We start from the raw sequence: 15,009 nt of genomic DNA on the forward strand, positions 1-15,009 counted from the left end.
TAATGCAAAGAAATTTATTTCATTCTGTTTAGAGATGATATTATAATATTAATTTCGTTATACGATCTGCGAGTTGTAAACAATCCTAATTAGCATATGCATAATGTATACTCGTGGTTTGAAATCTTTTCCAGACGAAATGTAATCAAACTAATTTACCTGTTAATTACGTAATCTTGTTGTTTTTGGCTCGAATGTTAGACTTAAAGTGAATAACTTTAATATTACTTTGATATGGCCAATTTAAATTAAACATATTTTGACCTTCTTTTTTGTGTTTCAAGGGACAATACATCTTTAACTAGAGATAATATGTTCAATAGTACATAAACCCAGTAAGAGGAATTGTTTGGCTTTTGACCCTATGCTTTTATTATGGACCAAGTTTGTTTGAAATCAGCCCAATCGTTAACAATGTGTATTCTTTTACTCAACAACTCTAGGTACATCGGCCCCCGGATGGGTATGGTTTAACATCAACGTTGAAATTGTAAAATACAATATTATGTTATTATGTCAATATAACTAATTATATTCTACTCTTTTGAGATGAGTCCTTTACCTAACTTTCTATTATTATAAACAGATTATGTACACCTGTGGAACGTATGTCCTATTATATTATAGTCTACATGAACACAGCAAGTCTTGTTTCAAAAAGCTGAAATAAGTCTGAGAATACATTATTTTGGTCTAGTGACACCTTCTAAAATCACAATTTCATTAACACCCCTGTATAACAATACATAAGCCTATGTGTAAATATTCATTTTGTGGAATTTCGACTATACTGAACCTTATGTGACCGTCGACCCCAAATTATAAACACTACATAACTTAGAGGAGGTATCAGTCATACTGACCAAATGGGAATGAAATCTTAATTGACGTCTGCAATTTGTAGCGTTTTAAAATGTTGCCAGACTATCCCCCTTTCTCACCTTTGATTATAATTCCTGTAAAACCCTGAAGACAAGGTATCGTAATAATATAAGGAGAACTATTTACTATGTTATTTGCGGAACATTTATACATATGTGATCTTTCACCCAAAATCGAGAACACCGCATAAATGGGAGTTGGTACTATAGTCAGTTAAGAAAACCGCAGTTATCGTCTGCAAACAGTAGCGTTTTAATATGTTCTGTTCTATTTAATAGAACATAAATCCAGTAAAAAGAATTTTGACCCAAAGCTTTAAATAATATAATCAACCAGCAAGATTAATTATTGTTGATAATGGAAAGGCACATTTTAAAATATTAGTTTTGTTTTAATTATGTAGTAATAAGAAAAATAATTAGTAGTCCGTTTCTTTTTCCAATCAAAGTACTTCGGAAAGCGGAGTATTGTATTGTACATCTATAGTTTGAGGATACATTCTGTTGTTCTCTCAAAAAATTTAGGATGGAATATACCTAATCACTTGCCCATGAATGTGTTAACTATACGTATAATCGGATGTTACTTCCGATAACTAAAGTCATTAGAAACACCTGAAGATCGGGCAAAGGATACTTGGTTGTTATTTGAGTAATTCCTAGAATCTGAATGAGTACTTTCACGCCCACTGGAGTACAGATTGCTATTTTTGGTTCTTTTAAATGATGACGATATCGCGTAACATTTTTTAATGATTTTGTCTGCCCAAAATTTACGAATATCTTTACTTCTGAAACAATACATAACGAATATAAAGAATCCTTGAAAAGAATTCAGGATACAGAAAAGTAACTGGACAATCTCGGAGGCACTACCAATTGCAAAGAATCCAATAAGCCACGTCATTCCCATCACAGCCGATATACACACGGCATTCTGTAGTAAAGACATGCCCTTCCGCTTCTTACGAATTTTGTGAGCTTGTTTTGCAACGTTGCCAAGTTTACTTAGACTGTGTAATACCATAACAAATACAACCACATTGGTGAGTAGTATGACTGCAATAGGTAATGCTACGCTGTAATACATACGGGTTAGAGCAAGGAAGCAACTGAAAAAAAGAGTAATACAAGTGTAAATACTGTTTATTGTTAGTACTATTAATATTACATAGATACTAATACAAAGGATAATTTTAGAAATATATAAGATAGGCATATTAATTACTATCAATTGGAAAAACATGAATACAAAAAATATCTGCAAGATTGCCAAAACCTAGACTAGACCATGCCATAAAATGAGAAAACATTTATATTACAAGAAATTTACGAAAGTAAAAGGATAAAAAAATACTGCGAATGCAAAATGTGAAATGGTAGATGAGAAATTTTTGAAAGTAAACAATGGTTTGCTTAACTGAAACACCTTTTCATTACAAATGAGTTGCCAAACATTAATCTACTACATTAGATCATGTTACAATGGATGGAAAGTACATACAAGAAAGAATGAAAAGAAAAGTAATCTCAGTCGATAAGGAGGTTTAATATGGTATCTCTGCAGTAGGCTAACTTTACTTACTAGTCTGTATTAGCATAATTTTCAACATCAATTCCAACAGTTACAGCAACAATTACAACTGGTATACCTGTTAATATTGAAAACTTTATGATCAGATACAATATCTTAATCAGAAAACTGTTCACGTACACATGCTACTAGCATCGATATTATTGTCAACACCACTTCTTCCCGTCATCGCTTTGATAATCCAATTGAGCATATGCCACAATTTGCATATAATTTGTTTTCACTTCACTCATTGGTATTATCATTGTTAACGAATCTATGTTTGTTAATGTTATGCATTTAACATTTGTAATTACGTTAAGCTTACATTATTACTAATTGACAAAAACAATAATAACATAACAATACATGGCACCAATACATTCATTTCCCCGAGTGTTTCACCCTTACACAACATCAGTTTTCATCATCAATGGCATGCTTTTAATACATTTTTTACATTGATCTTTTTTTACAGTAATATGTACAGAAAAATAGTATTTATACAGAATTCTGATTGATAAAATTAGAGTATATGATGAGCCACTTACCCCAAGCAAAAAGACAGGCCTTGAAGAAAAACCTAGAAATGTGTGTATTATACACTTTAACAAATAAATAATACATATGAATAGCCTGCACTGACATCCAAAAGATAGATGTGAGCAAAAAGTAGTGAATCAGCCCAGCGATTACAGTACAAGCGCGCCATTTTGTTGTTCTGTCAATTCCAACGAGAAAGATCAAATACAAGCCGAGTAATGATACACACAAATGACATAAAATCTGTTGTGGTTTACTGTTTCGTAGCTTTCTGAAAAAAAAATAAAAGGAAAATAAACAAGTTATGCTTTATAATGTATTGGTGTAAAAAAAAATAATAATGCCCAAAATGCACTGTTAACTTCTGCTATAAGTTTTAAAATATTACAATATTTACATAATGTCAACGAAGTTTCTAGTGAACAAATACAATAATTATGATAAAAGCCCTACCTGTAGGTTGTAAAGGTAAATATAGTTGCAAGTAAACAAGCGATTGAAACACCAAGACCAATATTTGTGATGTACCTTGCTATAACTATCGGAAGACCAGGATCACTATTAGTATCACTTGAGTAAAAATTCTAAATATAACAAAATGTAATTACAAATTAATAAAAGTATTTTATTCCGATTCATTTTATTCATTACATATTATTACCCACATTGCCAAATTAATACTTTTAGGCTTGATTGCTATAGATTTTGTACAGATAAATTAAAATTATGCTGGAAACTAAATACCACACTGCTGTACCGGCATTTACGTTCAAGCATTTATTATCGTGCTGCAACAACCAGTCATTATTTAAAGCTCACATCTTCAAATTTTGCAAAATCCTCAAAGTTTATCCTCTCACACTACGAGTTAACATCCAAAAACATCTGTAATTCGGCTATCTATGTCTACAAGTTTGCTCTGGAATATATTACACTGTCAGACTTACAAATCAGCCATAGATATTCCTATTCACAAAATGTTCATTAACAACATTTTGTTTATTTTAATGATCGAAACACAGTTTTTCTATATCATCTAGATTATTTTTTATTAACACTCATTCATGCTTATGTTATCGTTTGTGCTTATGTGAGGATCATTTGGTTGTCAGTTTATGCTGTTTTAGGTCACCCTCAGTAAACAAGGTTTAATTTAAAAATAATAAATCAATCTTGTCAACAATTAAACAAAAATAAAATATTCATAATTTTACCATAAGAATTGCAAAATTTGTTAAATGGTCACAATGACAAATTTGTCTGTCACTGCCATCTAATGATCCATTAGCAAAGTAGCATCCAGCATTTGACCAGCCACCATTACCATCAAGTTCAAAATCCCAAAACACACACTCTGTCTCGTTGTTATTCTCAGATATCTAGAAATAAAGGAAATAAACATTGGGATGATTGTGAATGCAGAAGGTAATTTCCTGAAGGATCATAAGGTCAGAAAACTCACTAAACCAGAGAAAGTATCATAACCATTTTGGCACACTTTAATAAGGGAATTCCCTTAATAATGGTTTGGCCATAATTATTAACATAGTTTCGTCTACTGAACTAACAATCAACGTAAATCCATTGAAAATGTATATTTACCTCAGCAGGAATAAATGTTGTTATTATTGGATTTGATAAATTTTTCAGTTCAACACCGGGTATTGAAGTTGAAATAACTTGACCATTGGGCCGCCTGATGTCAGTATCAAACTGGTTTGTCGGAAAGAGTGAACTATCATTATATACCACTGTAACAACACGCAAATCAGCACCTAATTATTAAAAAAACAATCGAATAATCAGTAGAGAAACATTTTTTGCAGAACAATTTCTAGGCACAATCATTTTCAATGTTCTGTTAAACATGCGTTTCTGAGTAATAGCTATAAAAAAAGTCATTACGAGATTCAATATTGTGTTTTATGCAGCTCTTGGCTCTATATATATAAGTATAATATTTAACGTTATGATAAATTATGGATGATGATGGATGCTGTTTTTGGTTTTAAAATGTTTCTCAATCCACTTACCATCGGAGGTTGCAAGAATGTCATTAGCAGGAATATAGATACTGACAGATGCCACAGACGCAGAATTATCAAGCTCTTCTGGCTCAATGAATCCTGTCAAATTCACAATTACACTAGAATCTGCCGATTGATAAGATGCGATTCCAATCCCCATGTTGTCAAATTCATTGCTTTTTAAACTCTGAGCTTGCACTGCTACCGTGTTGGTTATAAATTCATATTTTTCGTTTTCAAGATCAACAACTGCTAATTGTTCTTCAAGGGATTCCACAATTCTACTAGGAGCTTGTGTTTCCATCTGACTCTCAAAGAGTACATCATCATCTACTTCAAATAGACTAGCAACAGTGTCAACTAACGTTGATGTCACCTGTATGTATGAGAATTATAGCCAAACATACGATATTAAGAACTCTAGTTTCACTATGGTTGCTTTATATACGGTATTGTAAACAAAACAATGAATAAAATCACCTCGGCAGATGTTGAATTTACAGAAATAACTCTTTCAATAATTTCTGCAGTTGCTTCCAACCCGTCTGGTGTAATAGTATCTGGTTCAGTTGTTGTAATGTTATTAACTGCTTGAAGAACTTCCTCTGCATTTTCCTCTGTAATTGGCATCTACAATAAATTATAATAAAACAGTGAAAATGCTCTGCAAATCAACCTTAGCTCAAAATTAAGTTTATCATAGACGCAATTAAATTGGAATTTCAGATTAGAACAGGTGAACTGTGTTTCAATGGTAAAATAATAAATAATAAAATAACAGTTATTAGACTAACAACATGGTCGAAAAAGAAATTTACTTACATTGTCAACATGTTTATTGTAATAATAAAATAAATAAATAAATATTAAAATGTGTTTTTACATATTTTATTTTCAGTAATCTACAAGTTTAGAAGTACAAAATTTAGGTCAAACATTTACAAGATTACAATAACCTTATCTAATACATTTCTTTGAACACTAGATATTGTATAAATGTCTATACTAACCATATTTAACCTTTCTAAAAGTTGATCAGATGTAGCCTCACTACAGTTTCGATGCATCACTTCTTGCCACATGGCAGGTGACAGGCCATCACTAAAGCATATAGAGAATCCCAGGGACATACCATCTATGACAAGGATATATAGTATTTTAGTTTTAACATTACGTCACGACCGACGACCAAATAACGTCATGTTAGGAGTGGCACAAAGCCTAAGATCACAAAAGCACGACCCCAGACCTAATTACAGATTACAAAAGACAGCTTAAAACAATAATTGCTTATCTATACATAATTTTAAACATAGTAGGTTTAATTTATTATTGTTTTTTACAATAAATATAATTAAATACTTATCACAAACAGAAATAAACTCAATATTTCCACCCATTATTTCACAACAAACACACTTTTTTGTTGATATTATTTACTCCATTGCGATTGTTTCAAGAGGTTTCGCAACTCCATTAATTAATTTGTTAAACAAACTTATCCTGAATTCCACACCTTAGAATTAGACCTAATAAGTACTTTTTATAAAGGAGAATCACTAAAATACTGATTTTTGATTTACGGAGTGTTTCACGCTTTCCTGAATTTCTTATTAACCTCCATGTTCAATATTTTCGTTGCTATGGCGCGCTAAAAGAGCAAAAATAATAGAGGGCTAAAAATCGGTGGAATGCGTCTATTTGTAATTTATTTATTTCTGAAATTTACGTTTAATTTCAATATATTTTGTCAATTTGTCAATAAAAATGTTGTAATAGGGAGGTTTCGCAACCTTACGAAAACGAAAACGAAAACGAATACGTCACACATTTGTGAAACTTTTGAGCTGATCCCCATTTCATATTCGTAAAGCGTATTCGTGTTGACGAATATCACCAGTCATATTCGTAATTACAAAACGAGTATAGTTTTTGATCTATTTTTCACATTTTGCATTTGAATCAGGAATGATTCATGATTATAATATAATTATAGATTTATTTAAAGTAATTTACTGAAGTAATTTACTAAAATGCCAGGTCAATTTTGATAAATAGCAGTTTTTAAAGTCCTCACTCGCTTTGATGTTACGCTAGGCCTAGGCAGCCAAGCAACACGTACATGCGCTTCGCTCAAATTTACCGCAGTCACGTTTTGGACGGCGCCCTCAATATTTCGTTGCCATACGAAACAGATTTTTACTGGCTTACGAAAAACGAATACGTGTGCGTGACGTATCCGTTTTCGTTATCGTATTCGTAAGATTGCGAAACCTCTCTATTATGTTACTGCTGATACTGTTCTGGTTTCAAAGAATAACAATCGATCTTAAAATCACCATCACCTACCCTATGCCTACGAAATGCTTGAAAAATAAGTTATTCACAGGCATATTCATCATCAACGATGTTTCTACAGGTGTTTAATTAGGGAAGGTAGGAAATCACTGATGAAACTACGTGAAAAATATAGGAACGAGGGAAGCTATGAATTTATTTCATGGTCGGTTCCAGCGTGCTTAATAAGTAAACTAAACATAGCGGTAGTAGGCGTATTTTTTTATCTTGATAATTAATGTCATGCATCTGTCCTATGACTAACTGATCTTTCTAATCTACCATGTCGTACTACACTTACAAAAGAAGTTAAAATAAACAACAACAAAAAGAAAAACAAAAGATAACACAAAGACGATAATGCCTACACTGCATCGCTAACCTTTTTGTTTCCAAGCATCATTATTACATAAAATTACTAATATTATTGCTACACTCACATCCTATGTATTGTCATTATTAGTTATCCGCTTGGTATACCAAGCGGATAACTCCTTGTAATTGTATGAGATCAATATTTTTTTTCTGTATTATTCTTCTTTCCTTCCTTCCTTTTTGTGAGTCGTGTTCCTCTAAAATGTGTAAACATAACATTTCATAACTTTGACAACATATGGGCATTTACGTGAAGTTGTGCACCTCCTATTTTTGAATGACGTCATAGTTGCGCAACGTGACTTATGCGCAATTTTATGAATTTCAATGATTGATCATAGATTAAAAACCAAAAGTCATTTAGTATTGACACTTTGACAAAATTTAAGTCATATCAGGGGCAAACTTTCTACGGATTAAAAATGGCATGTTTGACAAGAAGTTACGCGCGCACGCGCATTTAAAATTTCAAAATGCGCAAAATTAATTTCTAATCAACTTTTTACGCGTTTCTTGTCATTTTGAGCATGTCAAAAATTCCCACGGGCGCGCAATTTTTTATGCGCGCGGTGCGCACATAGCGTTAAAAACATATTTTTTTCTCTTGAATTATATTTTTCAAGCCTTTCCCAGTGATTTTGAAAACAATTTAGACCTTTTCCAGTTTAAATAACGCCATACGAACACGTTGAATTAGACAATTCGTGCGCGTTTTTTATGAAAAAGCTTAAAAAATCGTCAAAATTATGTCTTTTTTTAAACAGTCATAGTTTCTAAAGTAAACCGTTAACCGTTTATTTTTATTACAAAATCTAGAAGTTGATGAGTTGTAGATATCGGATCATGCATCAATAAGGCTAAAAAAACATTGTGACGTCATCGTATGGCCACACGAATGTAAAATATAGGATTTTTGTCTCTTTCGTTATTGCTCATCACATTCAATGGAGCGCATCGCGCTTATCTGTATTCCTTTTTCTCCTACATTTATATATTGTGTAGGTCAATCAACTTTCTTTAGCATGAGATAAAAATATTTTAATTTTTATGACGTCATCATGCCTAAAAATTTTAATTACGTGGGTCATTAATTTCATCTTTACAGTAAATTTTAATCTGTAATAGCTCGTAAGAATAAAATGTGATAATCACGATTAAAACGTTTTCTGGAAGCTATTGGATTGTAGATACGAATTCATGTAAACATTTTGCCAATCGGATGTTGTGACGTCATCATATGGCCAGTTGAATAAAAAAAGTCGTATTTTGATATTTTGCGTAATAGTTCATCACATTTAAAAGGGTGCGCATCTATATTTTACGTATTCAAATTTCTTCTACACGTTAATATGTTGTTCCTGAGATAATTTCCTTCTGAAATTGCTATCTAAGTGTTTCATTTTGATACCGTCGCCATGTTAAAAATTGGAATAAATGGCGGGTCCCGTAATTTCACCTATTCTACACTGTATGTAATATGTATACAGCTTATACTGTTTGCATGTATATACTATATGACACAAAATTCAGCACTAACAGCATGTCATATTCTTCAGTTCTTGTCATAATGCCATAATCTTTATCTGTGTGCAATATTCCAACGTATGACGTGCACGTGGCGTTTGTCGTGGTGCGGATAACTAACTCGTCAAAGTGATGAGTTTCATGTCTAGTTAATTTAATGATTTGAACATTTACAGTATACTGTGAAATTAATATGAAAACTGGGGAATGTGTAATGTATCATTTCAATCTATCACATGGTTCAAACCAAATTTGGTACAATTATTTTTTTTTATTGTTTATACCATAAAATCCAACCTTATGGAATGTACCATTATTAACAGTTTTATTACCAGTAGTAGTAGCCCTACCATATCAATGTGTATGGTTTTTATCCAGAGTTAAATTTTTAACAATAAAATTATATCAACAAAATATATTAATACGGGTCATTTAAAATGTTTAAACAAATACAAACAAAAGAAGCTTACATTCGACTGCAGATTGTGGACAAACTTCTTCTGATGATACATTTTGACCAACTGCAGAAGAGCCGAATGTTAAACCTTCTATGATATATTTACTACAATTCTCTGTAATAAAAGGTAAAATACTATTTTATTACTGTACCATTACAGTACATCAAAAGATATAATACAATTACAAGCTTATAAAATAAATTTATAAAACTGATAACAAACATAAATTGTAGTAGTTTGAATTAGTTTTGAATTACCAGTGCTAAATATTGAAAATTGTCCAATAGTTCCGTTATTCGCTAATGTGTTAAAGTCTTCTGATAAACTGTTCATAAAATTATCGTAAGTTGTGTCTGCGCTTGGAGTATGTATATTGATATCTGCAATCACACTTCCAGCACTAAGTCTAAGAACTTGAACAAATATATCACTTATACTTATACTCTCAGTTAACTGTAAAATAAAAAAGTGAAAAAGCAAATGCACCGTTACCTGTCTTAATTGATCAACCAATTCTTGTAAATAACCTTAACATTATTTGGTCTACTAATAACAATAAATCAAACTCATAAATTAATACTTATTAGAGGAATTATTGTTTAAACTGTTTTAAACAAGGCAGTAATAATGTACTTTTATATCATGTTGGCATGTTCCTGATGACTAAAATATAATTAAATGGTTATTACATAGCAGTAAAAACGCTTATGTTTCCAGAATTGACCAGGAAGCAGATATATATATATATAAACACAAGAGGCAAAGAACATTAATTCTAAACCGCCCGATTGGATAACGACTCTTTAACATTCTCGGCGTGGTACGGCGGAACAGCACTAGTCCTCAGTTGTACGCATGCGCAACAGAGATCAAATTGATACGCCCTCATCTTTCAGTATTTTTATTCACGAGGCGGGATCTCCGAAGAGATACTTTTATATATATAAACACAAGAGGCAAAGAACATTAATTCTAAACCGCCCGGTGATATACTGAAATTTAATTAATTATTTTGAAACGATAAAGATGAGGAAATCTGTGAGAATGAGAAAAAGTCGCCCCAACCGAGACTCGAACTCGGACCGCCTGCTTGATATGCAGATGTCCTAACCATTAGACCACTGGGGCTTTCATGGTATTGTTCGAACTCGATTGGATAACGACTCTTTAACATTCTCGGCGTGGTACGGCGGAACAGCACTAGTCCTCAGTTGTACGCATGCGCAACAGAGATCAAATTGATACGCCCTCATCTTTCAGTATTTTTATTCACGAGGCGGGATCTCCGAAGAGATACTTTTATATATATAAACACAAGAGGCAAAGAACATTAATTCTAAACCGCCCGGTGATATACTGAAATTTAATTAATTAATTTGAAACGATAAAGATGATGAAATCTGTGAGAATGAGAAAAAGTCGCCCCAACCGAGACTCGAACTCGGACCGCCTGCTTGATATGCAGATGTCCTAACCATTAGACCACTGGGGCTTTCATGGTATTGTTCGAACTCGATTGGATAACGACTCTTTAACATTATCGGCGTGGTACGGCGGAACAGCACTAGTCCTCAGTTGTACGCATGCGCAACAGAGATCAAATTGATACGCCCTCATCTTTCAGTATTTTTATTCACGAGGCGGGATCTCCGAAGAGATACTTTTATATATATAAACACAAGAGGCAAAGAACATTAATTCTAAACCGCCCGGTGATATACTGAAATTTAATTAATTATTTTGAAACGATAAAGATGAGGAAATCTGTGAGAATGAGAAAAAGTCGCCCCAACCGAGACTCGAACTCGGACCGCCTGCTTGATATGCAGATGTCCTAACCATTAGACCACTGGGGCTTTCATGGTATTGTTCGAACTCGATTGGATAACGACTCTTTAACATTCTCGGCGTGGTACGGCGGAACAGCACTAGTCCTCAGTTGTACGCATGCGCAACAGAGATCAAATTGATACGCCCTCATCTTTCAGTATTTTTATTCACGAGGCGGGATCTCCGAAGAGATACTTTTATATATATAAACACAAGAGGCAAAGAACATTAATTCTAAACCGCCCGGTGATATACTGAAATTTAATTAATTAATTTGAAACGATAAAGATGAGGAAATCTGTGAGAATGAGAAAAAGTCGCCCCAACCGAGACTCGAACTCGGACCGCCTGCTTGATATGCAGATGTCCTAACCATTAGACCACTGGGGCTTTCATGGTATTGTTCGAACTCGATTGGATAACGACTCTTTAACATTCTCGGCGTGGTACGGCGGAACAGCACTAGTCCTCAGTTGTACGCATGCGCAACAGAGATCAAATTGATACGCCCTCATCTTTCAGTATTTTTATTCACGAGGCGGGATCTCCGAAGAGATACTTTTATATATATAAACACAAGAGGCAAAGAACATTAATTCTAAACCGCCCGGTGATATACTGAAATTTAATTAATTAATTTGAAACGATAAAGATGAGGAAATCTGTGAGAATGAGAAAAAGTCGCCCCAACCGAGACTCGAACTCGGACCGCCTGCTTGATATGCAGATGTCCTAACCATTAGACCACTGGGGCTTTCATGGTATTGTTCGAACTCAATAGATGGAGATCAAATTGATACGCCCTCATCTTTCAGTATTTTTATTCACGAGGCGGGATCTCCGAAGAGATACTTTTATATATATAAACACAAGAGGCAAAGAACATTAATTCTAAACCGCCCGGTGATATACTGAAATTTAATTAATTAATTTGAAACGATAAAGATGAGGAAATCTGTGAGAATGAGAAAAAGTCGCCCCAACCGAGACTCGAACTCGGACCGCCTGCTTGATATGCAGATGTCCTAACCATTAGACCACTGGGGCTTTCATGGTATTGTTCGAACTCGATTGGATAACAGCGGAACAGCACTAGTCCTCAGTTGTACCCATGCGCAACAGAGATCAAATTGATACGCCCTCATCTTTCAGTATTTTTATTCACGAGGCGGGATCTCCGAAGAGATACTTTTATATATATAAACACAAGAGGCAAAGAACATTAATTCTAAACCGCCCGGTGATATACTGAAATTTAATTAATTAATTTGAAACGATAAAGATGAGGAAATCTGTGAGAATGAGAAAAAGTCGCCCCAACCGAGACTCGAACTCGGACCGCCTGCTTGATATGCAGATGTCCTAACCATTAGACCACTGGGGCTTTCATGGTATTGTTCGAACTCGATTGGATAACGACTCTTTAACATTCTCGGCGTGGTACGGCGGAACAGCACTAGTCCTCAGTTGTACGCATGCGCAACAGAGATCAAATTGATACGCCCTCATCTTTCAGTATTTTTATTCACGAGGCGGGATCTCCGAAGAGATACTTTTATATATATAAACACAAGAGGCAAAGAACATTAATTCTAAACCGCCCGGTGATATACTGAAATTTAATTAATTAATTTGAAACGATAAAGATGAGGAAATCTGTGAGAATGAGAAAAAGTCGCCCCAATGTCTATCATTTTTTTCAATAACATTGTATTGTTTAAGTTTACATTGTATTTGGATAAATTCAAAATTGTGGATAATATATATATATATATATATATATATATTATCCACAATTTTGAATTTATCCATTATTTTGTTTAGAATTATTCAGCAAATCTCTACCAATAAAAACAAGCTTTTGTAAACAAATTGGCTTCAACCAAAACCTACCAAATTTACAATCATTGTAGAAGTGTTTTTGAATTCTTCAGAGGACGAGTCAGTCAAACCAGAGGTGAATTGTAAATTCAGGAAAGATACCGAAACTGGAACGGTAAACGCATCTAATAATAATAATAGAAACGTAAGTTTTTAACGTTTTTTATTTCAATATTCATACACAGCTGCAAGATAATACCATAAGCAAAATGAAGAGGGAGGTTGTTTATAATAATGAATAAATTACTAGCTACATTAGAATTTGAGTTATAAATTCAGTTCTTCTACATATTCTAATTAAATTTATCCGGAACCATTACTGTACACAATTAGAAATGGATTATATAGAATTGAACAGGTATAAAATTAACAGTCTATGATTATCATTATTTAAAACTGCTTATTCGATTGTTTGCTACTTACTACGATTATGTAGAAAAGTTACAATATATATGTTGTATGACGTGGCACCATCATTTTGATATACAAAATCACCAATAACATTGTATTGTTTAAGTTTACATTGTATTTGAGAACTAGACTAGCAATATTTTTCTAGTTCCTATTATCTACTTAATCCACTTAATTTGTAATTAAGCGATGAATTTAATTTATTTTACAGCAACAAAAAATACTTGGTCAATATCAAACTTTTATATGTATAAATGTGCAGTTTAAATGAATGAGGGGATAAACAGAAAAAAAAGAAGCAATATGTATAAATGTTATATTCTCTGTAGTAAATTATTTCAGTGATTCCGTGTTGTATTAACTTATACTACTACTGTGTAGAAAATAAGTAATATGTTTACCTGTTACAACCAGAACTGCCCTCATTGAGGTATCTGTTACGTCATCATGTGGTGATACCCCAAATGCTTTGCAGTAATAATAGCCTTGATTTTCCAGTGCTACTTCGTTGATTGTGAGATTCTTTAGACTTCGTGTTTCAAAGGAGAGTTCAATGTCATCTTTATACCAACGCCAATCAACTGAGTACTTTACAGTACATTGGAAAGTAACTTTGCTTTGTAAATTAATACTCTGAGATTGGAATAACAGCTGGATTTCTGCTGTGGGTTTACCTAAATATGTCATATATGGTTAATGTCTATCATTTTTTTCAAATTGGTTTTATACATTATATAAAAAGCACCGTAGAGTTTTATAGAAAAGTTGTTTATCATAATAAAACAATAGTAACAGTACATTGAGATGGTGCCATTAATTTTCAGAAGCAGTGACAAGAAATGAACCTTATGGTTAAACCTTATTTTTGAAATAGTTGTGCTACAAGCTCTGTCTATACACTAAACTAGTTTGTGCCCAAATACGGTAGTGATAAGATGTTATGAGATTGATAGTGAAGACAGAGCTTTAGAAAAATAATTTACTTATTCTTAGTCTTGAAGTTAAAGTAAGCATTTTTGGCTCTAACACTATAACTAATTATTTGACGACTATCTTTGGCCTTTTACCTCTATTTCAAATAAAGGATGGTATTATGCAACAAAATTAGGGCCTGCCATCATTATCCTGGTAAAAATGTAAGCAAAAGTAGGTATACCACAAAAATAATG

General features: G+C 33.0%; 1 long non-coding RNA gene across 1 annotated transcript in view; it reads right to left on the reverse strand.

Annotated features, from left to right (window-relative positions):
- The window catches only part of LOC144836191 (uncharacterized), a 113,842-nt gene that overhangs the window by 31,129 nt on the left and 67,704 nt on the right, over window positions 1-15,009 (reverse strand). The window lies entirely within an intron of this gene.

Source organism: Antedon bifida, chromosome 2 (genome assembly GCF_963402885.1).
Source record: "Antedon bifida chromosome 2, ecAntBifi1.1, whole genome shotgun sequence".
Lineage (NCBI taxonomy): Eukaryota > Metazoa > Echinodermata > Crinoidea > Comatulida > Antedonidae > Antedon > Antedon bifida.